This window comes from Falco peregrinus, chromosome 11 (assembly GCF_023634155.1).
Source record: "Falco peregrinus isolate bFalPer1 chromosome 11, bFalPer1.pri, whole genome shotgun sequence".
Classification (NCBI taxonomy): Eukaryota; Metazoa; Chordata; class Aves; order Falconiformes; family Falconidae; genus Falco; species Falco peregrinus.
In genome coordinates, this window is record NC_073731.1 from 20339771 (window position 1) to 20367401 (window position 27631).

Here is a 27631-nt window from a genome sequence, read left to right on the forward strand (position 1 = left end):
TTCATTGTAAGTACTACTGCTGGCATCAGTCCAGCATCTTAAGCAACAGACCATGATTTTATTCTGTGCCTCCAGCAAACTCGAGTGTCTAAGAATAAAAGGCCAATGCATCTCCAGTCACCTTTATATTTGACAAGTCAGTATCTCTAGTACCATTCACAGCTGTATAAATTCATATCTGGGATTTTTTCCAAGTTCATTGCAAGAATTCTTGGGATTTTTGTTTGGGTTTGGGGTTTTTTGTTTGCTTTTTTAAAAGAGCTATTTGGAGAGAAAGTGTTACACAGTTTTATTATAACTTTCAAACTAACTGTATCAACACTTAGGGGGAAAAAACAAAAACAAATCTGCACCTGGATGAACTCAAAGTGTTTCAGGACAGGCCTGCTTACAGGCCTTGGGGTTATTCAAAATAAAGTGAGGTTCATTTTCAGATGAAGAAAAATGTACAAAGCAAATTCTGGCTAACAATAATTTGCCACCAGCTCCAGAAAAGTGTCTCCCAGATCTTACATAAATAAGTCATACAGAAAGATAGCTTAAAATTTCAGTGAATTTAAAGCAAAAACACTTCAAAAATAGTTCCGATATGCTGAACCCTCCCTGATACTTTGTGGTTTTTCTGTCAAGTATTTCCCTTAAAAGCACGCTTCCTCAATTGCTTTTCCCATAAATGTCCTCCACATGCGACCAGCGCAATAAAGTTCAAACAATGTAAATTTGTATCAAATTAACTCAGATCAATTGCAATTCTCCCTTTAATTTCTTTCCAGTTCAAATCACTTTGAATGTACACCTTCCACACAAATACAGACTGGTTAAAAAAATAAATAAAAAAATTGTTCATCTGCTGCACTCTGTCCTTTTAACAAACAATTCCCAATTCCTTCTCAAAAGCAGTGATGCACTTTTAGAAGTTGACAATAAAAACAATTTTCTGTTCCACTGTTCAGCTTTCCACTGATCTGTTTATTAAATGTGGATCTCTGAAACATAAGGATTGGGTGAGAAAAGAAGATACATGATCATTTTCAGAGGTTGGGTGAGGAACAAGTTGGAACATCAGGCTTCCAATGCAGCGTTTGTGGTCTAACAGGTCTGGACCAAATGTCAACGGCCCAACTGGTGGCTGATTTCCACTCCTGCTTTTACTGTCATGTATTTCCCCTAGAACTGCTCACATATTTCCCTTAAACCCACAAACGGTCTAATGGTCCAGCTGGCAGGTGATTTCCAGTGGTGTCCCCCATGGGTCAGCACCAAGGTCAGCACAGCTTCCTCTGGTCAGTGGGATGGGCACACCCCCACCCTGTTTGCGATGACACCAAACCGGAGGAGGACTGGCTTGCCAGAAGTCCCACAATATTCAGAAAGACAGAGAGTCTTGCAGCAGAGCCAGGATAACCCCAGTTATCCTGTTATCCCAGTTACCCAGCAGCACTGTGGGCTGGGGTGACCAGCAGAGAGGAGCTGGGGATCCAGGTGGACAACCTGAGCAGGGATCAGCAGGGTACCCCTGCAGCAACCAAGGCTGACCACACACTGGGCTGTATGAGCAGAAGTGCAGCCAATGCAAATGATTATTCCATTCTGGGTCGCCCCTAGACACATATGTAGTATGGGGGGCCCCAGTACAGTGGAGACTGGCCAACTGGAACGAGTGCAGCAGAGGGCCACGAAGATGATAAGGAGGCTGCAGCACATCGTGTATGACCAGAGGATGCAAGAACTGGGCTCACCTGGCCTAGAGGAAAGCCAAAGCAGGATCCAGTTCTACTCCTCACTACCTTGTGGGACAGGGCCTACAGAGAAAAGCATGCCAAACTAGTCAGAAGTGTGAAGGGCATGCAGGAGGCAACCACCACACACTGCAAGAAGGGAAACTCCAATTCAACCACCTTATTTTTAGCTCTTCACTATTCTCAATTCAATTTTTTATTTTTTTTTCCTTTGTACTCAGAGGTGTAACCTTTCCCTCCTTGGAGATATTCAAAACTCAACTGGGGCAAGACCCTGAGTAACACGATCCATCTTTGAAGCCAGCACTGCCAGGGCTGGGCAGTGTTGGACCAGATGACCTCCAGCGGTTCCAGCCTACATTTTCCAGTGATTCTATGATCTATTCTAGGAGGGCATGCGTGGTATAGGATTACAAATGTAATATACCAGCAAGCCAAAACGCACTGCCAATCAAAAGGCAAGAATAGAAGATAACTGCTCTACAGTCTTTTGACATACCCTTGTCAGCAGATGCTCCAAAATGCTGTCAAAACTCATGGGAAAGGGGAAGGGGAAGAAAAAACCCCAAACCCAGAAATGCAAACACATGTTCTTCCTGACATACCTGTACGTAAGGACTTCTACCTTAAATACAGCAGATCATAGCTTTCTCCTGCTCAGCCCTGAGCAACAGACACAGGTAGTACAGATGCTGGTAGCACAGACTTGGCTTGAAGGGAAACGAACATCTGCGACAAAAGACAAGAGCTCTGAAATGGAAATTTTCTTCAAGGCACCATCCACTGGTTTACTCCCACTAGAACCTACTCTGAAGTCACAATTCCAAGACTGATTTATCAATGCATTTGAACAAATCCTGCTGTCGCTATCAAAATGGGTGTTAGGTGTGTGCTTGTCTCAGCCAGAGGTGTCTCAAGGCAGAACATCTTAAGAAAAACCTGGTGAGGAAAATTCTCTGTTTAGACAGAAGCATCTGATAGCTAGCCAAAGTCACAATAAAGAGTCTGTAACAAACAGCTCAGGGAAAACAGGTTTTCTGTAACTGACACAGCAAACCGCTCTCCAGATAAGCGTCCTCCTGGTGTCTCAGAGCCACCACGGCTATGTTTGGGAACTGGGAGTGCTGGACGTGCTGGGCCAGAAATTCAGCCGATGTCAATCGCTAGGGCAGTGATTAATAACAAGGATCAATAACGATCAAGGGCAGTGGTCCTGGCCTGCTATGCTTTTGTTGCATGTGTTGAAAAGACTTCAGTGAAGTCTGTTGTGACAATTTTGATTCACATTGGTGGACAGTCCTCACGACAGAAATTCTGCTAAGGAGAATAGGGTAAGAGGCTGGTTGTTTCAGCATCTGGCAGTTTAAGCTGGGAGTGGACGGAAGTACACCAACATTTTGGAGAATGTGAAACCAGTCTACACATAGAAATAATTATTGCTTTTTGCTAATAAATATAATTAAGACACCGTGTGTCACTTAAATTCATGTTAGCTTTAGGAGACTAACTTAAATTTACTCTGAAGACTGGAATCTGGCCATAGTTTAGGTTTCCTATTAAGGTGAAACAAATAAGGGGAACCTACATGGGTGAAAAATGTAGGTGCCAGTAGAACCTGAAGACAAGATGAGCGCCAGTAATAACCTCATGCACACTCACCCTCCTGCTTCCTGTAGTGACAAGGACAGACCTCATCTATTCTGCTGAAAATGCTATTTTCATTTCAAAACCACTATTTTGAAGAATTCTGTTTCTACTAATAGCCTGAGGGAGGAGGGAGAAGGAAGGGAGATAAAAGAAAACAGGACTGTCCAGCACTACAATGCCAAAAAATATATTCACTCACTCCACCTTGCTTAAAGTTGCAGGTATTTGCAAACAAGAAGTCCACAAGCAAATCAAGGAGACCGAGGTGACCAGTTCTGGATTAAAGTAACTTTAGAAGTTGAAATACTAGAGAGGTTATGCACGAAAAGGTCTGTAATTAAAAAACAGAGGTTGAGACACATTGCAGAGAGGGTACTCAACCATTAGTAAGAATGCCAAATCTGACATTCGGAAAATGTAGCCTCTCTTGTAAGAGTTTCTGCGTGAGATGTAGAAAGAGTTACTGAGCTGGGTGCAATTTATATATGCATACATGTAAGAAAAGGAAAAAAAACCACCAAAAAAATGGAAAAGGGGGAAAATTATTTCAGTAGAAGATTCCCTGTTCTACTGGCCAAAATGCTAAGTCTTCTGAGACATCTGACAAAAGCAGTGCATTTTAATGTGTTGTATAGGTAGCACAGGAATGCTGTCAAAAACACAGGAAAGATGTTAAATGCTAAAATTCACCATTCTTGCAGAGCTGCGAATTAACACTCTGAGCATCACATTGTGGCAAAGTAAAACCACATACATCAATAATGTGTATTTGCACATCTCTCAGGTTAATTCCAACAGGTTTTGCTAGCTCCTTGGTTGCAAAGAAATAAACACAAAAATAACCAAACTAACATATGGCTGCAAATCAGCTAACGAGCAAAGAATAAGTTCTATATGAAAAGATGTAAAGAGAAGGGAAAAAACCCTCAGAACACTAAAATGCTTAGAGAGCGCAACTATGGCAGAGTTTGATCAGTGACTGAAGATGCCAACGCTTACCGACCAGTTTGTAAATTCCTGTGCTGGCTTGTCAAGTGTCATTTACAAAAATGCAGTCTGAGCGAACAAGACACACTTCACGACTCGAGATAGCATGACATCAGAAATGCAGGATTTAAATAGATACACCTAGTTACCCATTTAGAAAACAGAGAAAAACTGAGCAAACACCTAGACATTTGAAGAAAGCATGTAGTCACAACTAATATTGGTATCACGGTTCATTAAACTAGGAAGGTTATACAGATTAGAGGTTTACATGCGTCTACAAAAACAGCAAGAAAACTCAATTGTACAACTGCACCCTTTTGTCCCCAGTGGTCTCCTTATGTCACTCCAGATTTTCTTATCTGGACAATTAAAGTAAACAAACTAGACTACCAAAAAAAGTTGGAGAAACCACTGTCTAATCCAGTTAGGGAAACAAAAATATGAAACATTTCACAGTACATTTTTACACATTTAAGGATTTTAACCTGAGAACACCTGCCTACAGGTATTTTTTAAACAGTTGCAGCTCCTCTTTTTAGCAGTTTTACTCTGGTACACCACCTTTTTACAGAATCAAGAACATGCCTACCATTTTCCTCTTCAGTAGTCTCAAACTAAAAATTTCAAACACACCCATACAGAAAATCAAAGTAAACAAAAGGTACCTTTCAGACCAAATACTCTGCGTTTATAAACATATCTGTGCCAAAAGCCATGGCATGTTTTTTGAGTAATGTTTTTGAGCAATTTCTTCACAGAGAAGAAATTAACTGTATCACAAAGTCCTGTCACTCAACAATACTCTGGATTTTTATGCAATGCATCACCTTATCCTTCAACACATTTAGGTTACTGCAATTGCCTGTGGCATCCCTGACTACAGAAGTGAGACTACACATTATGCATAGCACAAAAATTACTACATATTCAAAAAGTCCATACTTTCATAACAAATTTTGCTCTGCAGGAGAGGACAGCATGGATGTCTTATTTGTGATAACGTTTGGTATTTCTTCAATTAATATTTCATCCTTAAAGTAAGTCAGTCACCTCTGACACCTCTAGGAATGCATTGACAACACCGTGTAATAGCTCCTAATACATCCCCTCCTCCATACACCTTCAGTTTTACGTAGATTTGTGTGGCATATTAATTTTTAAGTGTTTTAGAGATATAATGCTGCCTTTTGCGCTAGCCCACATTTCACCTGAAGGAACACTGTTCACTTGTGCAGAAGGATACGCTGGGGGTGCCAACCACACCTCCCATTACAGCATGCCCTTTCCTTTTTCCAAGTCTTAATTCTCCACAGCTCCAGCAAATTAATTCCATATAGGCCCGTGCTCTTCATGCCCACTTTCTACCCAAAGGTAATTTCTGTAGAAAGACCAAATATAACCGATTCAGCCACTTCTCAAGGTGTCTATCCATCCACCCCACAGCAGCTTCCTTACGCTCTGCACAGAAAATTGGTGCTGACATAACTGAGCAATCTACACATTTCTGCTCCAAAACGCAGTTTCTATCATGTTACTCCAAGGTCTTAGGTGCACCCACACCCCCCACCAGCCTCCCGCCCCTAGCCAGGGCACACGCTGGCAGATTTTCTCAGCTTGAGACAGTTTTGCTCAAGGGCTCCTTACTCTCAAGCAAAAATCCTGTCACCTCATAGAACAAGTTGAACAAATGCTTCTGAACGGCTGAATCCCACAGGCACTGTAGAAAACAGGAGAAAAAGGAGTCCCCAGAGAAGAGGGAGCTGCTGGTGGGTAGGGCAGCAGCATCCTCCTGAAACCCTGACGGAGGAGAATGATCACTGAGCTTAACAAAATGCCAGATGGTGCCTCACTGCTGCTACATCAGCTGTTTAAAAACACAAAAATGCATGCAAAGAACATCACACTGTACACATGAACCAGCCTTACACATCAAGTGTTCCAGGTGAACTGCTCACCAAATAAGTTGTCTTTAATTCCAAAATGAATCGAACAGTAGGTAGGATTTCATTCGCAAGGCAGCATTTCTGAGGGGGTTCTTAGAACAGCCACTGCACAAACAAGCCTAATATTGTAAAAGCTCATTCATTCCTCGGTTTCTCAAAACAACTGCAGGGAAATATACCTTTCTCCTTATACACAGGGGTTTGTGAACACGTTTAAACTTAAACACCAAGTGAGATACAAGCCAGTCAACAAGAATATCTAGCTGCACAGGACTCTCTCACCTAAGATGTTGAAAGGTCTGGGCAAAGGTTTCACATAGAAAAGTGCCAAAACCCTCTAAAATACAGAATTCAAACCAAAAAAAAGTCTAAACCACAGATAAAGACGACCACAGAAGTACTTGAGCCCAAAGAGGCATTATCACGTCACCCCTCCTCTGAACGTTTTAAAAGACTGCTGTGTAAAAATGGTACAGTCACGAGCATGAGAAAATGCTTACCGTTAGCAATCCTAGTCCTCCATACTGCTAAATTTTGCTCTCCTTCTAATCCTGGCCTCTTTCCTAGCAGAATTTCAGAAATAGCACTGTACAGTAGGTTCTGTACTCCCAAAACTATTTTACTCAAGTTCCACTTTTCCACAAAGATGATGCTTCTCAAGTAATCAAGATGATTTCCCTTAAATCCCACATACTCATAACATGGATTGAAGTTGATCTGATTTTTAGAAAACGTTCACATTTAATTCGTGTTTACATTTATCTTAAAAAGGACATATCACAAACCTCTGTTTTCCTGCATTACATAGAGGCGACCCACAGTTTGCAGACATGAACAGCTAATACCTCACCAAAGCACGTGAGGAGCCTCTTAACAACCAGCTGAAAGTCATTGGGGCAAGATTATAAAGGCTTAAAAGCCACAAGGTTCTGAAAGTCCTATTTTATACTACACATGACTCCTGAGCAATCAATAAACAATATTTTTAGCCCCAAGAAGCAGTAAAAGAAGGATAAAGTTCTCAGCCATGAAAATGAGTTTTCCAGATATTCTGACTTGGTAATTGTCATGGCCAAGACTAAATCCTACACCTTCCCCTGCCATGGAGTGAATACAGTACATAGCCTTCCTTAAACTCCAGAAATTGGACTGTGGCAGCAGAAATAAAACAAGGGAGGGCTGAAGATGAAAAACCAACTTAGAACAGGCACTTCTGATGCCAAGCCCGTCATCTATGTTGGTCATGCACAGACCCCATGTGGTGCTCCGAGTGAAACTAAAAATAAATAACCTACTGACACAGGTACAATTATTATTTCCTACAATACTGACTTACAAAATACTGTTAAAACCACGCGAGGAAGTCACAAATAAAAAAACCCAAGGAAAACAGAAATAGACACACATAGTAAGAACAGCAATGATCATCCTGAATTACCTGGGGATATCCTTGTACCTTATCATGAAGAATAAAAAACAAGGATCAATAAGGACCTGAAACATGACTCGGGCATTCCCCACGGGTATCAAGAACGATCAAGTTGCTCAGGGCAGGAGGGTAAGAGCACTACAGGATTACTACAAAGCACTCCTGAAGCAACGGAGTCCCAAGTGACCTCAGATACAGGAACAATTAAGACTTCATTAACTATAACCTAAAACTGCATTTTTCTCACCTCATCACGTACAGCCGCAGATACTGAGATGGGATGTGTAACCACTGCTTCTGACAACATGAACCAAACTTACACCTATTTCTAAGGTTGCTTTTGTTAAAAAAGTGTCTTTAAAATTATCTGATAAACACAAAATACTCTTTTATTTTTTAAGAAAGAAATCATTAGAGAATAAGCTGGCAAGCTCTCAGAGCATGTTTCTCCCAAAAGCAGTTGCAGCATGCACTAGTGCTGCAGCCAGAGCCAAGGCTGCAAACCAATTTCCCTTATAATGCTGTTTTCAGAGGTTTGTAACTTTCTCAAATATTTACCTTTTTATTTGAAAGGTTTCACATTCACTCTGGGAACACTCTTGATAAGCATCTGAATATGCTTATTAAAAATATATATTAAAAAAATAATTGTACTGTAAAATGTGATCGCTCAGGGACTACATAATGATAATATATGTAAAGGTCTATACAACCAACCTAATGCTGACACATCCCTGATAGCTCGCTATGCAACCAAAACGTTGGGCAGTGGGAAAGGAGAATGAATAGGTGAAAAGTTTAGATTTACAGACCTTGCAAAACAAATACATGGTTTTCTTCTGCTTGTAACATACCTATGGATCGACCTGTTTACAAAAAAACAGAAAGAACTGTGACGAACTCAAATCCAAAACAACAAATTATAAACCAGCAGCCTTCCATCTGGAATTATTCAAAGGCACATATGGTCGTATTTTTAATGTAGAAAAATTCTGTAATGTGATACTTATTTGCCCTTCTTATGATTAGCTGCCTCACAACATGCTCGTTTTAGAATATGGAGCTTGCAATCTGGTCTTGTAAACTAAATACTAAGTTAAAGTTATTAATTCATTAATTTGAGGCCATTTACATAAAACATATACATGCTAAAAGGCTGAATTAGGTCAGCTTCTCTTTTTCTTTTAACACACAGCAACAGTAAAACCAAATTAAAATATATTTTGTCATCTGGAACATATAACTACCTTAATAAGGAGAACTAAACAAATAATGATAATCAACAGGGATCATTATATCATTTGCTGCATTGAAGGTTGGGGTTTGCTCAGTTCAAAAAACCAGTAATACATTTGTTTAAATATGATTTTGGAAATTACACAATGACATAGCCTAAGGCTATACATTCACCTTTTTCAGAAGGCTTTGGAAAGGAAAACCCATTCCCAAGATGGGAACACCTGGACTCTTTTCACACACCTTTTTTGAGGATGGTGTGACAAGGAAAAGGAAGAGAAGAAGTGGAAGAAAAGGAGCAGAAGGGCAAAAAAAGCTAGGTTTTGGAGAGAGGAAGAAGGATGTTCAGCTGCATCCAACTGGCTCCCCAACTGCTCTACCACCACAGCAAGTAGGTTTTCCTCCCTCACAGCATCAGCCCCGGAGCCGTGCCCCGAGGAGGTTATTTTCACCTTTGGGGGGGGAAGTGAACCAGCTCCACCAGGCTGGCAGACAGGAGCTCCACAATGGAGACAGACAGGTCTTTGCAATGGGGGAGCAGACGCTTTGGCAAAGGCACAGTGCTCTCTCTACAGTTTCCAAACCAAGGTTTCATACCGCCATTCGCCCACTCGCTTCCAAGACCCACGTCTTCTGTCCTCCAGAGATGCCAGATCGCTCCTCCCGGTAACCTCCCATACAGCCGCTAACAGCAATCCACCGAAGCCAAAGGCAGCACAGATGGCACTGGTGCCACCTCCTGCACCTGGGCTCCTCATGGAAGGCAAAGCTGAGCCTGCAAGGCTCAGCATCTCAAATTCCTCAGAAAGGCTGGAGGGCTTCTCCAGCATGACTGAAAGGATTGAAGAGTCACTGCTGCCACCACCCCTGGACACACAAGAAAGCAGTTACCATGAGGTAAACCATCTAGCCTGGCAACCCAAATCATTGATTAGCCGACTTTCTGCAGAAATGTACCCATTATCATGCTGATGGGCACGCGGCTGATCCTAAACATTTTATACTAGATATTACTGGGGCCTCAAGCACTCACTTTTCATTTTTCTCATGCCTCTGAGTAATAGCTACACTTGGGGGCAGTCTTCACCTGAAGAAGTTTTATAAAAGTGGATGAGGAAAAAATAATAATAATAATTCAATAACCTTTTTTTCCCCCAAGGCGGGAGAGCAACCCTGGGGAGCCTGCTCCTTGAATGGCACTGGGTAGCCCACTGCCGTCCCCCAGCACAGCCCCACGAGCCACGTGGCTCGAGCCACAGGTTTCCGAGAGCACCTCCAGACCGGGTGCGGCACAGCACGGTACCGTGCAGATGCGTTTACACACACGGAGCAGAGCACGGTCCCAAAGGCAGTATCGCCTGTGGCCCAAGGAGGGAACACAGTGAGAACACAACCAGAACTCCAGTCTACCCGACTTGCCCTCACCAACACTTTTAGTGATGTTTTCACGCAGGCAGGAACAACGACCTACCAGAGGACTGCAAATACTGCCTCAAAACTAAAACTAACCTTTCACTGGTAGTTAGGAAATAGCTGAACTGTTCAATTTGCAGCTTCTCCCTAAGGCTTCCTCAAAAGGGAGCAGAGAGAGAAATGCAGTGACTATAGAGGAACACCTATAGCAACAGCAAGATCACACTATGTAGCTGAAGAGCTGCACTACCTCTTCATAATTGTAACTATTCTACAGGGCTACTACAGGTCACTTCTTATATCAACAAAAGCAGCAGCACTGGAAAGCACTTATGTACAACTGTGTGTTTGATTACAAAACCCTAGTTTCCTACTAATTATGTTGGCACATGTGTGTGCAAGAAAGATTCAGTCATAAGGCAGACATGATATACACTATGCATGTGGAACAGAAGACGCACAGCAAGAAATCATTAACTTTGCCACCATAAAACATAAAAATCATCTGTAAAAGGAGCAGAGAATCTTCAGTGATCTGATGTTGCACTTCTTTCTAGGCTTCCTGTTGTACGTGTATAATTGCTGCCATAAAAGTCCTTGGAAAAATGAGTCACACATCAAACAAAATAATCAAACCGTAATGATTAACAAAGTAGTGAAGCATCCCTTACAGTATAACAAAAAACCCCACCTCTTCTCCAATGTAAATACTTCTAAAATAAGATTATATGTTAGATATTACAAAAGCGTAGCTCTGTTTTGGAAAAACAAGTTGAGTCATACTTCCATAGTAAATTATTTTAAAATGCATTAACCATTCTGCAAACAAAAGAAAAAGAACCCAAAAATCCAAACATCAAAACCCCACAAATGTAAGAGCCTTCAGGAACACCTGGAGTCTATTTTACCAACATCAACCAAACATTTTCTTAATTCACTAAACTGTCCTTAATAACAAGTACAAATCTACCCACTTTCAGTGTTACACTGGCATGGAAAACAGTCTTCCTGATGCTTTTAGTACATAAACACACATGCAAAATTAGAAGAAGGGAAAGAAGAAAGCCTTATGGTTGCCATCATGTTGTTTAATAAGAAGGATGGTTCTTGTTAGAAGAGAACTTGTTAGAAGATCCTGGTTGGACTGAACAGCCAGTACCGTGCAGCAGCAGCAGCAGCACCCTCCTGCTCTAAGCTCCCTGGAAGTGGCCCAGCCACACGTCAAGTTCTCAGAGCATCAACATGATTCAGTTTTCCATTTCGAGAATAGGAAGTTAAATGCTAAAACCTAATCTAACAGCTGCTTCCAGGAGACAGAAAATAGCTTCTATAATGCTGAAACCAAAGTCAGCATCTGAGGAGGGCACAGGTTAGAAAAAGGTTGACGTGACATAAAATAGCCTATGATAACTAAAAGGGCAGCAGGAGAACAAGGGGGGCATGTTGCATACCCCTAGATGTGGACAAACAGAACTATTTGCAGAGCAGGGCTGTGCTAGCCCTGCTGTCTGCATGCCCCAGCAGCCCCCAGATTTGAGGGATGGCTTTATTCTGTCACCACCACAGGGTCGGGGACACACGGTTGGGGATCCCAAGCCAGGGGCATCAACATAAGTGCAGTCACCAGCTGGGGCTAGGGAATCCACGAGGTACCAGTCAGAGAAAGCACGGATGGCCTCCCCAGTTCACCATTCATGTATTTTTAATGTATAAAAATCAACTTTAAGTTGATGTCACCTCCACCATTCTCCCTAGTGCAGCAGCACTGCAAAGGAAGACCACAGTACCATATTTCTCTGCTGCAAAGTATACCAGCAGGATGACCAGCACCTTTCCCCACCTCCTCTTGGGGGATCAGAGTGCAGCTTCTAAAAACAGCAAAAATACTCAAGACCCACCTCAATAAACTTTCGGCAAAAACTTGAAGTTCAATAGCAGTCAGTGAAAACCAGAAAACAGTATTTTCCAAGAAACGAAAGTTTAACACACAAACAAAGAAACAAAAAACCACATTAAACATCCATATAGATACTCAAGGGCCAGGGAGAGCAAGTTCTACAGAATTATATAGGGTTGGACAACCTAGGCATTTATCGTGAGGAGCACATATTATGGCAGCCTAACACAACAGGAAGAGAGAGGGCATGCTCTGCAGAGCACTGCTCCAGCTTGTCAGCATCCCTGTGACACTGCCCAGGGTAGACCAGGGTGGCTCCCACAGCCCCTGATTTAGAGGCCTTTCTTCCAGGGGCAGATATCTGCCTTCTCCTTCCCTACTACAATATGCTGCTTGTTCACAGCAAGCCTTAACTGCACTTAATACCTGATGATTAACACTACCCCTGTTTCATGCAAGCACACTTAGGTCTCTGCTGTCACACCGCCCATCTCCAGCTTCCCTAGGCACTGCTCAGGACCACATGTGCAGTGGGATTAGCAAACAGCTGCAGCGATGGTTTTCATCTTGCGCGAAGGGTTCTCCCCCAGACAGGTTACCCCAAACTCCAGTGGGGACCCAGCTCTGCCTCCCAGCAGGATGGTGCCCATGGGTAGCATGTGGCTTAAGGTCACCAACCAGCTACAGTCATCATGGAGCTTGGAGGAAAACACTGGATACAACACGTACTATGCACTGCACAGAAGAGGGGACACTAACACCTACACATCAAAGCCGATGAAACAGATGATTAAAATTGCTATGGAATGGTGATTTCTGCACCCCTGTTCCACAGCAGAGAATGATGCAGCTCAAAAGCAGAAGCCGGTACCCAAGGCTGTTCAGCCAGTACTGCCACTCAAGAGTCCAGAACATCCCAGGGTAATTAGGCTCATGAAGAAGAGTGAAGAGGGGCAACTCTTATATGACATCAACCCTACCCATTTTTCTTCTAAAAATACATACACAGATCATAGGATAGTACAGAAGAGTTGTCTGCCAAATGTAGCTTCTTGTTCATCTTAGGCAAGTCACTACTTCCTTCTAGAAAAGATTTCTATCTTCTTTTACTTGCCCATTAGTTTAACTTTGATGGTATTTGAGTTTTAATCCATATATTGTATGCAAAAGACTTGTAAATAGCAATATAGCAAAGAGGAAAAAAGCTACTTCAAAGCTAGCTTAAAGTTTTGCAAAACCAAAATATATACTGCAATGCATGACATAATCAAGACCCGGTAATATTGAAAAGAAACTAAAATATTTATTAATCATAAAGTACCTGAAAGTAGGGCTATATAACATAATAGAAATGTTTCAACTGAAGAATGAGATTATAGGAACACTTTGTAACGATTTTACGCAGTTTCTGTAGAAGTCAAAAAGCCCTGTAGTAGATGATGCTGAAACTGTAAGATATTACCAGGTTCAGAACAAACTCTAACGACATTCTTTGAAATGTTCAGTTATGAGCTAGAAAAGGTCAGACTTCAGGCCCTTTAAATAAAACCAGGGTGTGTGTATACATGCACACACCAGAGTCTGGAAATTTAGTTCTAGAAACAAAACCCATTCAAAACATATCTGTTTAAATTAACTTCAACTAAAGGCTGAAAGGCAGATGGAAGTGACCCTATCAAACACAAATCTGCACATACCAATAAATACACGTTATATGCTGCAAACACTCTGTGCATGCTTTCTTGTCAATTCCCTTTTGCTTTCTTGCAATTCCCTTTGTTGTTTTACCTATAGCTTTGAAAAAATGTCCCTCTGTGGTCTATAAAAAGCAAACAGCAAATGTTGCCATTAATTCACAAAACCAACAGCCAAGTTAAAGCCCTTTTGCTGGTAAAGCAGCTATAGCTATAGAAACAGGAAATTGAAATTTCTAGTGCAAATAATTACGTAAATGCAGATAATTAAAAGCATATTAGCAAATACACCTACACACACACCTCTATTACTTAGCCAGGCAATAACCAAACCGATATCCAGAGAGCACACGAACACCTGTTCTCATTTTCATATTTCTGAAGGTTTCAGATCACTGTATTTAGGTATGCTGGGGGGGTAGAAGGGAGGATGATCAAGTCAGTCAAGTCCTACCTGGCGTTCAGACCACCTTCCCTCTTTACTCTTCCCCAGCCCCCACCCCGCACGGGCAAGGCTCAGGGCAGCGGAGCCATGCTCAGCGCCACTGGGGCCAGCAGGGACAGGAGAGGCCACCAGGCTGCAGGAGGACAAGGACAGAAGCAGGGTCTTCTGCAGGGCAGGGACACAGAAAGTGAAATCTGCACCATCAGCACTAACAGGACATTTTTTGGTCTTATTATTCTGGACTTCAGCACAGCCAGAATTTCAAATGCATAGTTTACAACCCATAAATATGTTAAAGGACAGATGTTTAACTCTTGGTGGCCCAGCCTTGCAGTACCACTTAAAAGAGGAAGATCTGACAAATAAATAGGAGGAAACAGATGGGTATCAATGGTCTGAGCCCCCTGTAACAGCAACAGGAAAAAATGCTGAGCAATCCCTGGGGAGGGGCTGCTGCGCGTTCGTACTTCGTCCAGAGACACTCTCTTGCTCAACGCACTGAGCAACTTCCTCCCTCTCACAAAACAATTCCTTGCCGGTCCCAGGCGAGCACCCCGGGTCCGGAGCAGAGACGTACAGCAGCACTCATCCAGCAGCCCAGAGCCTCCACACGCACAGCTCCAGCCACACTCCGGGACAGGTCACGTACGAGGTTTTCCACAGGTACACAGAAAGAGACGCTGCTTGCTACTTGCACCGTTCGCCATCTTCGCATCCACGTGTTTTGCAATACCTTCACACAGTATTAAACAGCTTACATTCTTCATGCTTGAGTCCAATGGCCACTTCAACGCTTGACTATTAAAATTCCAATTAAACACTCTACACAGCTACAAACACTTTTGCAGCAGAGCCACAAGCTTGGTGCACACACACAAAAGGAATGATCAAAAATCTGTTCAAGGCTCGGATGACTTTATGTTAAAAAAGACCTCTCATCGCAGTTCAGACAATAGGATGCCAGCTGAAATCCCGCCCAATAACATACAATTCGCTGACAAATTATCCCAATGAAAAAGCAACCTGTGTTTACTAATGCAAACCAAGATACGCAACTCAGAAGAAACCATTCTGCAATACACCGAGATCAGAGATCGGTAACAACTGCCAATCCGATGCACCAAAGTTACTGTGGCAATACATTCACAGACCCTGCACATGTATTTCATTTTCCTGCCAGCATCCTCAGCACTTCTTCAAGGTTCACAAGTGCCTTTTGTGGGTTCCGCTGCAGAAGGACCGCAGCATCTCCTATGAATTCGAGCCAGCCTCCACCCTGGTTCTCACGGGGCTGGAATTCAGCTTCCAACAGGGACACAAAGCAACACAGCCACCTGGACCACAGCTCTAAGCTCTTCCTTGGGGAAAGGGTCAGCAGTTTTACTGTGAAAGGGCACACAGAATCAGGTAAGTGGAAACTAGCATGTTGATGTCATACATCACATTGCTGGCCTGGCACAGACAAAGAAACAGAAAAGCCAAGTAGGGTTAGGATTTCAGTAGGAAATAGTTTTTAAATAGAGGTTTTAGTAGGCTGTTTACAGATGCACCAAAGCACAGGATCTAATTTCTCTACTTGAACAGCAACAGTGAAAAGTAGAACCACACGTCAAGTTTATCTTTAAAAAAAACCATCCAAAACACACGCAAAGTCATGGCAGGACCCACAGTGACAAAGCTGTTTGTCTGCAAGCCCAGAAGGGCACACAACAGCGTCACAAGAGCTACCCCCTCTCACAGGTGGGACTCCTGCACATATTAAATCTAAAGATATGGAAGTGTCATGCTCAAAAGACCAGGACAGGAGGGTTCTTTTTCCTCTTGTGCCATACACACTATGTACTTAACAGTTCTAAAGAAGTAATTGATGCAGATTACCTGGAATATTTAACTCCCTTCACCTGCATTAGCATCTTTCCCACTTCCTCTCTCCAATGCTAGCACATATAATCAGTCAGACTTTGATTACCCTAAAGTCTTTAAGCAACTCACTGGGTGTATCTGCACTGTTACCAACTAAAAACAGGTACTTTCCATACAATGCATCTTAAAACAAAAGCTTGCGTCCACAACATTTAAATAACTAATACTTATTAACATATACAGATCTGGCGTCTAAAAATGAAAAACTGAAGTCTATTTTAGATTTAAATTTGTCACTGGATGAGGCTTTAAGCAACCTGATCTAGTGCAAGGTGTCCCTGCCCGTGGCAGGGGGCTTGAAACTTGATGATCTTTAATGTCCCTTCCAACCCAAACCATTCTATGATTAAACAGTAACTTCTAATATGTACTTTTCCACATCATGAATAAAATCAGATTGGTTTTCAGTTCTTGGCTGCGGTTGTTCTAAACATCAGAGTTTATAAATTTGCAGATTGCAAGCCCTGATCTATTTCCTTTACACTAAATCAGCTGTCATGGAAAAGCTTGAGGCCTGATGTTAATCCCACACAGAAATTACTTGGATTCTCTGCACTTTGGAAGTTTTCAAATCAAATGTGTATCAATTTGTACCATAATTACTGACTGAGGTGCTGGGTAGATTCTGGAGATGCCCCACCTGAGGCTCTGCCGCACTTGGGGTCTGCAATCATTTCCTACCAAGCCCACCACGGGATGAGACCAGAGCTCCTGACCCAGCAGTTCCCAACTCCCTCACACACAAGAGAACCGGGCTGATTAATTTCTGTATCCTTGTTCCTCCATGGTACTGCAGTCCCACACCATGACACTCCTTAGCTTACGATCCACAGAGCATCCCAGCCACCCAGCCGGACTGGTCCCACTTGGTGAGCACGTTCACCTCCAGAACTGAAGAGGCACACGAGCAGTAATAGATATGGATACACACCTATTCAATGCTTGCATCTGACCACCCATTTGTGCTAGCAAAGAGCACAGGAATGGTGCCATACTGCATTTCTCATGGAACACTAGTAAGCCAGATCAAGTACTAAAAAAAGAAAAAGTTTTTGCCCAAGAATCTGATTTGCTTACGGTTTTCTACTACTATACCCAATACCCATTTTCCTCTATGTTTAACAGGAAAACAAGCAATTTCCTTTTTAAAGCTACTCTGAAAATCTCAAATCTCCTACCTCTTCATTTAAAGCCACCAAACACTCACAGCTACAGCTTCCAATCACTTCACAATACCAATCATATGTGGATGTTCATAGGATTTTAAAAATCAAACAGAACTGAAAGAAGTATAAATGAAGGCTAAATACTCTACCTTGGGGAAAAAAGATTTTAAAAGCCCAACCACAAACAAACCAACAATACAAATTGGAGGACACAGCTCTGCTAGATTACCAAAGCCAGAAAACACAGGTTTAGTTACAGAATTAAAGAATATTATGCTGCTAGGCAGAACCTGAAGTCATGAGGAATTATATGAATACCTGTATTACCCTGCCTTACTGGATCTGTCCTCATCACCACTCCCCACACTACACGTTCAGTCTACCACTTTCACCATAAACCCTGCACCAACATGGTGTCTTTTTGCAGTTGCTACTCCCTCTAACCTGGCCTGTCCGAAATAGAGTCCTCAGCCACGTCAGCTACAGCAGATTTCTGGTACCCGGGTGAGAAACAAAAGGAAAACAAGCCGGGAGGGATGCTGCAGAAAATACATATATCCCTCGGGAAGCTTTCTGGAAAACAAACACATGTACCAAACTCAGAACAAGATTTCAAGTATTTTTTAGCTTCAGGCTAAACACTTGCCCAAGCTACACTAGTTTTGCAGATCCAGCCTATTAAAAAGACGTTAAAACAATGTAAAATAAAAGTGTTAACAGATACAGCATCTCCCCTAACACATTTTTAATTAAAAAATAATACTTTAAGAAAACCACATTTACATCAGGAATACCATCATCAAGTCTACACTGGCTAAATGAATGGCCTTACTACTCTGGTTCTTTACAGTAAAGAATAAACTCAAATAAATCAAGCTCCTAAGCATTTCACTGTGTCTACTTCCAAAAGCAACTTACATATTCACAGTAATTATACATTCACTCCTCTACTGAGGATTCACTTCAAGAACTGGGGCAGGCAAAAAACCAAGCAGGCTGTTAGCACGGTCAAAACCTAACTGCTGCCTTACCCCATCCTAACCAAGCCTTCACCCCTCTGGGCATCTTCAAGAAAATACAATGGTCACAGATTATACAAAATACAGCAACAAATCCAAATCTGGGGAACAGCACTGCCAAGAAGTCAACTTTCTTAAATACATCAGATCATTTTCATGGAAAAACGCCATCCCACATGTTAAGTGTTCAGAAAACAGGCACGCAGAAATCCTCCCCATCACCTATCCCGCTGCATGCCGAGACTAAAACCATCTCACAGCAGCGCTTATTGCAGCTATTGCAAACCTGCCAACAGGACTCTGAGCTCTTTCATGCTTATCCTATTAGGAAAAAAAAAAAGTTTGAGCTGCTGGTTATTGTTGTCCCCCTTGCCTCATGACTTTAACGGACACATTCAGAGTTCAGAGAGCAAGCATGACAGCCACACAAACCACCGATTTCCTGCTAGATCCCTCTGATGGCATTTGCACAGTACATGCTGGGAGAGCAGGCGACAGCAGTTCAATGCAGGATTTCATAGCTAAACAAAGTTGTAATTTTCTCCTTGTTAAGAGCTCTTGTTTAAAAAAAAGTCAAGTGATACTATGCAGACGTAAGTATCGCCACGTCTCTGAATCTTGCAACTGAAAAAGTTTAATTTACAGTTCCTACCACTCAAGGTTCCTTCTTTCCACACCTCTCTTTGGAGACACCAAGCAGCACATTTTTAGGTACGCTCTCCTGAAATTCCATTCAGTCAAACTGCATCCAAAAAAAAACCCCAAACCGTCACAGTTCTAACACACATTAACACATCTGAAGTGGACTTTGCTCCCAGGGAAGCCCAGATGTACATGTGGAGCACTCATCTCAGAACTGCTCCAACTCAAAAGCAAGATTTCACCACACCTACATCACACTAGAGATGTATGAGAAAATCTCTAACAGCAACACTTCTCTTTCCATTCCACACAGTCAGGTTTCCAGTATCCACTGCTCCTGGAAAGGAATTCGGTCAGCCGTGCCCTACCTAAAGGATTACGTCTACAATCCAAAGCCACTCTAAAGTCTGTCTATTAGTTGTAAAAGCCAGAGGTACTGTAAGATGTATAATAAAAAGTCTAAAAGAACTGCTTAGTTTGGGGAGGTGACGTCCATCCTCAAAAACGGAACCTGCAAGACCAGGCTTTATTCTGCCGTTCTTAAACGGAACTTGCCACTGAAACTCAGAGGTCTAATTAACTCAAGATCCATATAACACACACAACAGGAAACCTCCTGAGAAAATGGCATGGTCTGCTTGTGGTCTTGAATAAGGGGGAAGGAAACAAACTACAGCCCATCCTACTGCTGTTGTTCTGCACAGCGCTGGGCGCAAAGCTTGTCAGAACCCTGACGTAAAAGCGACATTTTCCTTTTGTTCTCAAAAGAGGAAAAAATGTAACATACAATAAACTGTAAGCAAGCTAATAGTTCTACCATTCATTTTATGTATATTTGGGATTGCTAATTTAGCCATCACGCATGTGAGGGCTTGCTTACCTCAGCTGCTGACTGAAATCAAGCATTTTAAACCCGTTTCTACTACCCTCATGTCATAATTTCATTAAAAACCATAAAAAGTGATGAAATCATTACCTCTTGTGTTTGGACAGCAACGATAAATTTCTCTTGTTAATAGCCATTTTCTTGTTTTTGTGTCCTCAACTCAGAATAAAGAAATCCAACTCTTCTGTCTTTAAAATTATAAAGTTCTCATGAAAAAGTATTTTCATTTACTTTAGCTAAACCACATTTCTAGGCCTAACTAATTTACAGCGTCCCTGTAGGGAGCCAAATCTGGGGCTTAGAAGCATTTGTGACTTTAATTTATCCACTGGGTTTCAAACTCCCAATTTTCCCAGAGGATTACGAAAGCCTGCCAATTTAGCTTGATGCATTAAAACTGTTTACACAAATCCAAAATACATTCAAACATAAAACAGTTTGGTTTCAGTGCCCCCCCCCCCCCCCCCCCCCCCCCCCCCTTTTTTTAAAGCCCAAAGAAACTGGCAGGAGAAGTGGGAACTGACTCCCGGCTGGAGCACTGCATTCACAGCCACAAGCTGAGTTTCAGTGAAACAAGACAGGATCAGGCGAGAGACAACAATAAGTATTTCTTTTTAATTTAATACAACATCTGAAATCCAAGGTAGTTGTACCTCTCCCAAATATTTAACTGTTTATAGAGCACAGCTGTGTTGCTTCCACTCTTGTCCCTTCCACTGCACTTGTATTATGCATGTCACTCATGTACAAACAGCCCCAGAAAGCTAAAGAAAATATATTTAAATACAAAAAGACTACTTCTACAGTAAGACAAATTTGCACTGAAAAGTGTCTGGCCTGAAAGCTGTGAGAGCACACAATCCACATCACTAAATGGGGCAGAAAGGCAGCGTAGACCATCAACCAAAGAAAGAAACTGGATTCTCCAGCTTGCTAAAAAAAAAAAAGTTGTCCTTCCCAAGGAACAGTACTGTCATGCAAAGTCGAGCAGTACAGACATTAAAAAGTCAGGAGAGTAATTGTGAAACCAGCAGTTAAAAGATCAAGACATAGCTATATTTAGTAAACATTAGGCTGAAACTATTGATGATGAGCAGAAGAGACAACTGAGAGGCAAAACAATCAAAAACCTAATAAAAAAACCTAGTTTTTCCAACCCAGTAAGAAGTCTTAGAGCAGAAAGCTTAAGAAGATTGCAGTACTCACTGATGGTATGTACTATTTACAACACTGAGCAAAAAGAAAAAAATAATAATTAAAAAAGGGGAGGGGGGCAATACCAGAAGAGAAAAAACATTCTGGATGTTCCAAGATTTAGCAATAAGCTCAGGCCTTTAATGACTGTGGTGTCTCTCCCTTCGCATCCCACCCCACATACAGCACCACCCATTTACTTCCACTGTCTGAACTATCGGCTCAGGCTGCAAACTGCCCCGCGAGCACAGCCTTCCTAAATCTGAGTTCATGTCTGTTTCCTGAAGTCGACTCAAAACTCTCAAGAAGAGCTTGCACCTCACCACGTGGTGTTTCCAGGTACCCATCCTTCAGCACCCAATGACAGAAAAGCCTAGAAAACCAAAATTCTGTATCCGTTTCAACAAGCAGATGAAAGCAAACAATTCCTCTTTAAACTGTTGGTGCCTGTGCTCACTTGTTTACAGAGAGGAAAAACGAGGCAAGCAGTGGCTTCACCTGAGCTCGTAACTAACTATAAAAATATTACTTGAAAAGGAAAGTAGGGAAGCTTTTGAGTTGTTGTTTATCAGGTGATTCTCATCTCCCGAACAGAAGCACGTTCCTACTAGAAATGCTCAACACCAGAAGAGCAGAGACTTGCACTGTCATCATACATGCCACGTGCTATAAAATTAATTATGCTCTAGCGCCCTTCCTATTACATTATGTGTGGGTAAAGCAGGAATAACATTCTTGGCCTTAAAATTACATTCATTAAGGATTAGATTTAGCAAGGACCTAAACAGAGAAGGGAAAATAAACCTCGATAATTGACAGAAACCACACCAAGAAGGGAAGCTGCTACTCTGCAGAGCAAGGAGTGACATAGAGCTCTCCCTGTATGTTACTAACAGCACAATTAGCAACATAATGCTGCTTACAAAACAAAACCATGCTTCAGAGGGCTTGTAAGAGCACTGCTCTTCACCATTTTTTTTCCCTCTTACATGCTTCACAATATGAAGCACAGAAGAAAAAATATCCTTTCAGAGTAGGCTCTTCAGGCAAGAGAAAATTGTGTCAAATAACTGTACTTCCCATATCAAAAATATTCAGTTAAAAAGAGTATGAAAAACACACTGTGAGGCCAAAAATTCTTCTCAGCATCCCAGGCATTAAAAGCCTTTCTAGAGGACTAAGAAGAGAGTCTCTCTATTAGAGAATGCTGTGTTTGGGATTGTTTCTTTTTTTGTTTTTAAAAGTAAGAGTGTTACTCACAACCAGGCCAAATATTGCCAATTGCTCTGTGCAAAAAAAAAAAAAAAAAAAAAAAAGATTGTTTTGTAAATACACGATCCTTTGCTTCTCAGCTGGCTACAGAGCAAAGGGTTCCTCCTCGCTGCCCGTTAAGTAGAGACCCCTGCAGCAAAAGGTGGGCCACCGCCGCGTTTCTAAAGCAAACAGCCTGTTCTCCTTGCTGCTATAGTTTAATCATCCCTGGCACCAACCAAGGCCATCCTTCTCAGGCAAGAGAGACTGACATCCTGCCAAAGTTTTTATTTTTCAGAAGACCAGCACACTGACAATAGCACACAGCAACCCCACGAGCAGCGCCCCGCAGACCGAGCTGAACTGGCCCTGGTGATGAGCAATCGCTCTGCAGCACCACTGCCGCTTCTGCAGTCTAGACGGGCAACCATAAAACTTCACATTCTAGCCCAAATAAATGACAAATACCCCAGCTTGCTGTAGCCAGTCATTCCACATGCTCGCATTTCTCGGTACTGAACCCAGCCAGAGATGAATCATGATGCACACATGCTCCCCAGGCTCCGAGCACCACCAGCTCCTCAGCTCCAGCTCCCCTGGCCCCTCCAGCGTACCTGCCCGCCCATCGCTGGGGGCTCCAGAGGAGACCACTGACTGGGGTTTAGCAAAGCCATGAGGGGGCTCAACAGGCTCTGCTGGCTCTTCCAGCGCAGAGCAGCAGCCCGCACCCACGTCACCTCCCCAGCAGCTACACGATGCAGACCAGACACACCTGTGGAACAGGAACTTTTCCCAACAACTTTTATACAATATGTAGTAAAAGAAACGGGGGAGAGGGGAATAATTAGGAACTGACCCACATGCCACCCCTCCAGTAAGTAGCTGGTACATATACTGCAGTTAGCAGTAGTATATATACAGTGACAGAACAGTATGTAGATCCTACATACAATGAAAAAATGATTCTTTTATTATTTCTCCAGTTCTTCCTCCAATAACATCAACAACAGAGCAAAACGCTGGTCTCCAATTAGTCATTACAGCTCTCCTTTGTCTTCTGCTTCTCTGAAAAAAAATGCATAAGCTCAACTACTCTTTAAAAAAAACAACCTAAATTATTCTGCTTGCCCAAGACCTCAAGAGAAGATTGATTTTGTTTTTTCCATGAAAATATTTTCAATCATAAGAGAATTTTTCAGTAAAGACTACTTATAAGCTTCAGGACGTCCTGCACAGCTGCACAAAAACCACAGCTAGAACTCAGAAATTGAGACTTCATTTATTTTTATGAGTTATTATTGTGCCACAGACCTCATCGCTGGAGAGAGTTCTATTGAAATGCTTTATACCATGTTATCATCATACACTGGTGACAAACTTGGAAACGGTTGTAGTCATTTTTTAACATAATCTGATGAATGCTTCCATATCTTTGTTTACAATGAGTTATTGTTACAGAACTCAATTAGCAGAGGCAGGGAAAACAATGCAACAGCTAAAAGCAATGGAAAACTGTCCACCAAGGAGCACCCCTCACCAGCCCCAGGCAGCCAGTCACAGCTTACTCTTCATCAGCCTAAACCTAGTAGATCTCATACCTTAGCCAATTAACCTTACAGAAACTGAGATAAACAAACAGCTTAAGAGGGCCACCTAAGAGCTGCCAACAACACACACTGCCACCATCCCACCTACCGCCAGCTGAGGACTCCTACCACTTCCCTCCCCCTGCCCCACACGCTTCTCCTACCCTCTAAAAAGCCAATTTCGGCAGAAAACCACGGAAACAGCTGGGGCAGGCAGGAAGGCTGTAAACCGATATACTCCACGATGACACGTAAAAATCAAAATTCCTGTTTGCAAAACCATTGGTCTTCTACAGTCTTGCAGCCCTCTGATGGGCATCTCCGAACCAGCTGACCACGGGCTCACAAGCAGCAGTGTGAGGGTGGAAATGATGCAGGGCAGTAGCGCAGGACAAAGGGAGAGGGCTACAGCGGGACGACCCTTACCGGCAGCCTTGGCTGTACTATGTCCCACATGGGCTTTCTGGTTAGCCTGCCCTTTTTTTTTTTTTGGGGGGGGGGGGTTGGTGGGTTTTTTTGGTAGAACTCAAAGCTTGATTCTTTTGGTAGAATTAACAGTGTTTTCTTTTCCCTGAAGATGCTGCCGCGAGAGAACTTGGCAGAGCCAGAGCCAGACACCCATGCTGTGCTCCTGTCTCGGCAAAGGCGCAAGGCAGGAGCCTAGGTGCTCCGTCCAAGTTCCTGGGCCTCTTGTTCCCATTCAGAAGCACATTCTTTCACTTCGAGGGATGCATCTGAAAAAGCAGCTGGCCAAAATCCATTGAGACCTCTGACATTAGTCGCGTGGGGAATGCTCAAATGTAAGGTACGACTCTCCTACTTGGGGCAAATAAATGCTGGTGGTGATACTCACTTTGCTGCTGGTGATATTCAAAAAGATACTGAAGTCCCAGCAAATGTGAAATAACTCTGTGTTTTATCAAAAAAGTAAATCAACATCTATTTCAGCTGTACAAGTTAACTCATAATACAGAGATTTTTTACTGTATACAGTAGTTGCATACTCTTGAGTGCTGCATAAGCATTTACTAAACCAATAACCAAAAGAATTTTCTAAATTACATATAAAATAGTTTCTTTCATCTTTTTATTCTCATAAAAATTTCAGTGTGGAAGCCAAAAGAAAACAGCTGCGTAAAGTATTTTCAACTGCAAGACATGTAAGAAGGTATTTCTGCCTGTGCTGGAGGGCACAATCTGTAATAACATTTTGCCTTCCAGATAATGACAGGAGGCATTAAAAGGACAACTTGCTCTCTAATAAGCTCGCTTGACTGGTTGAGCATGCACATACACAGATAGCACAGTTTTGCCAACAATAATTTCAATTAATTTTTACATTTCATTCTAAATTACATTAATTTATGGCCTTCCTAAAAGACACTTAGCAGACAGCTAATTAAATTCAAGCCATTAGATTTTAATTAGAGATGTTTTAAAAAAAAAATTATCTCAGAACAATTCACACACCGTCGTGGACAGACACTACAGGCTTGTTAGCAGCTAGAGCAACCAACAAGTGATTATAAATACAAAGAGGACTAAGCAAAACGATTCAAACCTGAGAACAAGAAAGTCGTGTACTTCAAAGCCACGGATTCTGGGAATGCCCTCCCCTCAGCCCAAGCCCAGAAAACCACTGCGCATCAGTGCTCGCCATAAAAGCAAAATCAAAGGCCAACTAACAGTGAATATCACGATACACAGTTCAAAAGGTTGAGCTGAGCTTAATCCTCATTAAATTCTAATAAAACCACGGTGCCTTCCTGACCAAACAGTGAAACAAATTAAAGGCCCAGATGGAGCCTCCCTTAATAAGACCAGCGGGATGCTCCAAAGCGCCCATCACCCCTCCATCCCTGCACCAGCGCAAGGTGCTGGGCCACCCGGCCAGCCCACGCCATCGCTCAGGGAGCAAGCTCCGCACAGGAGAAATGATGCTTTATTATTTCAAAATAATTAGGGGTTTTTTCCACTTCCAACAGAAAACAGTTATTCTAAACATCCACCTCAGCGGGGCAAATACTCCGGGCGTTAAAAGCAATATCGGTGCCCTTTGATACGGTGATCAGTTCCGCTACTGGGTAAAGAGGTTCATTAATATTAACCGTGGCACATTTGCATCTGTCACCCACAGGCACAAGCTCCCCTCTGAAAACCGGGCACAGAACCCCTACAATTCCTCCCTGTGTCACTTTTTGATTGTCGGATATTAAATGACCGTGGAAGTTACTTAAGCAAGGAGAGTGTGTCAGGCAAAGAGCCAAACTACCAAAGCGTACTGTTAATTACGGTGCACCAGTTTGGCTTGGACAGGTGCCCAAAATGCTGGAGTTGACATTTTGAAAACCTGAAAGGTTAGGATCACGCTCGCCAGTATTTAAACGAGTCAATTTTTCCAGAAATTTGAGAACTATTCGCTATTATTACAGATTTCACAGGAGTGCCGTAAAAATAAATTAATCTGATTTTTAGAGTCACGGATTTCTTCTGCTAGGGGAGAGGGCGCGCGGCGGATCGCGCAGCGGCTGCGGAGCGCTGGGAGCGCGCGGCCGGCGGGGGAGGCGCGCAGGTAGGCACGCGCGCAGCGCCCGGGCACCCTGTCATCTGCGGAACATACGCCGGAACGCGCGGGCTATACAGCCCCGGCATCTGGCGACACTTGCGGCTCACGCTTTTAATCGGGACGACTGCATACGCCGCGCAGCCCGTCCTCCGCATCATTCAGAAAGTGGGCTGGCGAAGTAATTCTGCCTAAAGAAACCGCTGACAATTTGCCGCAGCCTGCCTCCGCAGAACTGCGGAGAACGCAGCCCGGCCGTTTTCTGGGAACACTGGGATAAACGAGCAGTAAATGTTTGCGATCCCCCCACAGCTGCAAGCAGAGGCGCCTGACGCCGCGGGGGCCGGGAGGGCTCCCCGGGCACACGAACGGATGCGCGGCCACCGGGAAGGCGCTGGTCCCCCGCCGCTCCGCACTTCCGCGGCGGGCGGGCACGGCGGGGGGACACGAGCCCGGGCACGGCGGGGGGGACACGAGCCCGGGCACGGCGGGGGGACACGAGCCCAGCCCCGCCGCTCCCCGCCGCCAGGGCGCTCCCGGGGCTCCCCCGCTGCGGCACCCGGGCCCGCTGCGCCCGCCCGCCCCCGCAGCCAGAGGGGAAAAGGGAAAACATGACAGTAATTTCAAAATAAAATTAAAAAGCACCAACGAAAAGCAACAGCCCAAGCAACTAACTCCGGGGAAGCGCAAGCCCACGGCGAGGAAAGAACAAAGGAGGCAAGTGCAGCCGGAGCGCTCGCAACAGATGGTTTGAAGCTGACCAGATTCCGCACTGGCATCCCCTCCCCTCCCCTCCCCGCCCGCCGCCGCACGGGCGGCGTTTGCGCGCACCGGCCCGGCCGGCACCGCGTCCCCGGGCAGCCCCCGCGGCACGGCGCGGCACGGCTCGGAACGGCCCGGACCCCCCGCCGGCCGCAGGTGCGCGCCCCGCGCAGCCCCCGGCACGCCGCCCCGTCCCGTCCCGTCCC

At 43.5% G+C, this 27631-nt stretch overlaps 1 protein-coding gene across 5 annotated transcripts in view; it reads right to left on the reverse strand.

Moving 5' to 3' along the window:
• The window catches only part of EML4 (EMAP like 4), a 163030-nt gene that overhangs the window by 135023 nt on the left and 376 nt on the right, over positions 1–27631 (reverse strand). The gene's annotated exons all lie outside the window — the stretch shown is intronic.